Below are 3391 nucleotides of genomic sequence, written 5' to 3' on the forward strand. Positions count from 1 at the left end.
CCGTTTGTAGAGGATTTCGAAACGTCGAACGTTTCAGATGATTTTCGTTATTTTTTCCAACGTTATTTCCGTAAATTATGTCTGGCTGGTAGTATGCCGGTGATCTCGGTCTGCCGATGATATATTCCAGCAATTAATGGCAGCCGATCGCTGGAAATTTGTGGACCGCGGCGAAAAATGGATTTAGATTCGACGGTCGGGCAAGTTGTAGTCCGTTGTAGGGCAAACCACCGCCTTCCTCTCTATTTATGAGCATAGTTTTGTCCGTGCTCGTTGTTCGTGGACCCATTAAAAATTTACGGCAACGTTCTGCATCTGCAGAATCGTAATCTTGTCTCGCTGCTCCTCTGCAGATATAAATCGCAGCTGCTTTTGTCTTGCGAATCGAGTTGCGTGTAATTTATTTTATCATTGAAAATTTGAAAATTCGTGTTAATAGTTAGTAGAAATTTTAGGTAACATTTATTCGCGTATTTGGAAATTTGAACGTTCGAGAATTTGGATATTTGTAAATATTAAGGTATAGAAGGTGTATTTTCGAGCTATCGCGGGGAGACGCGGTCGTTAGAATACGCGTCAACGGGAGTCGTAAATTCCCGTTACGATTGTAATAATCGACACCACGAATAGTTCGATCCTCTTATTTCGGTTAGGATAATAGGAGTGGTTGTTGTAGTATAACACTGAGATTCACAGAGTTATAAAAATATATATTTCCAACACTTTGTACAATCACACAAATTAGTAACGCCGTTGATTAAGATACAGGTAACGAAGAAAAGTATTATTCGTGGATGAGAGAATTCGTGTATATGTTGACTTTGATTGACTAGCGAGACACTTTGAGAGCCGTCGGAACTCTCGGACCTGTAGGTACTGTGAAAGGAATAGGGACTCTAGGAATTCTAGGTACCGTGAGAGCTGTAGGAGCTGTCGGACTTCTAGGCACCAAGAGAGCCGAAGGAACTCTGAAGTTCGTTTTGATCTGATTACGGAGGAAAGCTCGATACGGTTGTCCCATTTGAACCAAGAACGCGGATTCGTTGCTCACATTTTTAGTTAGGAAAGTGAGGGTAATGATCCACGATGCCGATTGGCGACATTGTTTATGGGAAAAATCAGCTTTTCCGTTAGGCAACTATTTCGTTTTTCCCATTAGGTAACTACTTCCTTTCTCCGTAATTTGGAAGAATGTACAACAGACCTAAGGATTTTTTAAGTACCAGTTATAAACCGAAAATACTTGCAGAATTAAAGCTTACTGCAAACTAATAAGATTCAGTTTATGGTGGGGCCTTAGGTTTATCGAGGGTTTCTCTAACGGTGCTTGGGCCTTGACGGTCAGACAATGAAGGGCGTCTAATAACTTCTATGTATTTAAAAGTAAAATTCAGATATATATTTGAAAGTTTCATAGTTTGTATATTTCGAAATTGCGAATATTCGATAATTTTGCCATTTAGAACTTTTTCCCAAGTTTCCATAGTTTTTGAATATGACGTTAAAACTATTTAATATACACTCACCATCGCGTGATGTATCGAACATGAAAATACGTTGAGTTGAGCATAGTTTTTCTCATAGAATGTATATTCGAAGCCAAGCTGCATAACAAATTATAATTAACTTTTATAACTTTCATTTATTTTACTCGATGAAATTTCCGACGAATAAATTAATACTTTGTTACCTAATAAAAATGTCTACCTTGTTTTAATGAATCATAATACGTAATAATTCACAATTTCTAGTCGTACACGTACATTAGTATGAAATGGAATTTTTTCAAAATTACTGTATCCAGTGAATAATAATATCGAATAAAGCGGTAACCTTTGCACAAGGCTGTACAAGTTGGAAAATTCGTGCAAGTTCTCAAAAGAAACAACCAACTTCCGCATTTGTTCTGCAAGCGTTCCCATTATCGAAACAACACCATGTTTCTTTCTTTTTCTCTTTTGTAGACTCTTCGACGTTCCTGTTCTTCACAGACACGATCTCATTCGCCTCAACCGTTCGACAAATGGACGAGGAAAACAGAGAGAAAGGGCAAACGTCTGTTGAAAAATGTGAAACTCGTGTTCACCACGGAAATCCCTCCGCGCGTCTCAAATTCGTCGAATCGCGAAACTTCCTTTTGGCGTGCTTCGCTCAAAATGCTTCGATCTACCTTGCGCAAAAGTCACTTTGTCACGATGACAGGGAAAAAGTCAAGAACCACGTTTCGAGAACTTCATCCAAATGGTTTCCCAAGGATATATGGTTAAAATCTCAAGTCCAAACGTCGGAATTTAGGGCGTGGCGGAAGTTACTGGATTTTAAATTTACGCGGCAAGTTGGCTCGCAGTACGTCCGAGACTTCGTAAACTAGTTTTTTCGAAACATTGGAGAAATTGGAGAACAATTGGAGACGAATAATTCGGAATTTTGCGTAATTAAGAATTTTCAGTTTTATATAAACCGAGTACTTTGGACTTTTGTAGGTTTAAGAAATTCGAGCTTTCGAAGCTCGAGGGTTCGGGATTTTGCAAATTTTCGAATTGGTAAGCTTCTTAAATCAAGCAATTTGTAATTTTCCGTAATTATCTTAATATTGACTTTATTATACAAATTTGAACATTAAACGTGGAAATTATTTTAATTGGACAAATGGCGTTTGAGAAAAGCTACATATGTATTTGGAAAACGACGTTTCATGCTTGTGCATCAACTTAGTAGAATATTTCACGTTGAAACAAGCGAAAGCACTCAGCCACTGTGGATAAAACACATCAGATTTCCGATCCCCATCATCCCTTCGCGTGTCTTTTTCTGCACAGGTTAGTGCAATAGCTAGACGAACGTGAAATTTTTTTCAAAAGATCTTTCACGCTCTCAGCGATGCAAAACCACAGTGGCATCGTATCGCACGTTCATATTTGTAATATAATTAAAATATGTCACTGGTAAAAAAATCATCGACCAGAAAAATTTTGAAAATTTCTACGTTTTAATACGACAAGCAATTATCGTTGTTTCGAATTCACAAACAACCACGTAAAGCAGTGGAGCAAATGCATTTTCCGGAAAAATTGAGAAGAATTTGCATGTGCCCTAACGCGAATTTTCTATTTGTAAGCAATTCATACAACAGCAGACAAAAGATTAAGACGAAATGGAAGAAATAAATAATAATAGATTTACTTTGCATAAAAAATATAAATATAGTGTTCTACTCTTCATATTGTCTAATTAGACATTTGTTTATACACTTAGAAAAAAAATTTAATTTTGATATTTTGCACAATAGCTAAGTTATAAAAAAGGAACGAGATCTGTATATTTCGTCGGTCAAACGTTTAAGACTACACAAAAAATATTAATTTTTGGTAAGAAAATCACTTCGCTACAT

The sequence above is a fragment of the Bombus terrestris genome, chromosome 7 (assembly GCF_910591885.1).
Source record: "Bombus terrestris chromosome 7, iyBomTerr1.2, whole genome shotgun sequence".
In the NCBI taxonomy this organism is placed as follows: Eukaryota; Metazoa; Arthropoda; class Insecta; order Hymenoptera; family Apidae; genus Bombus; species Bombus terrestris.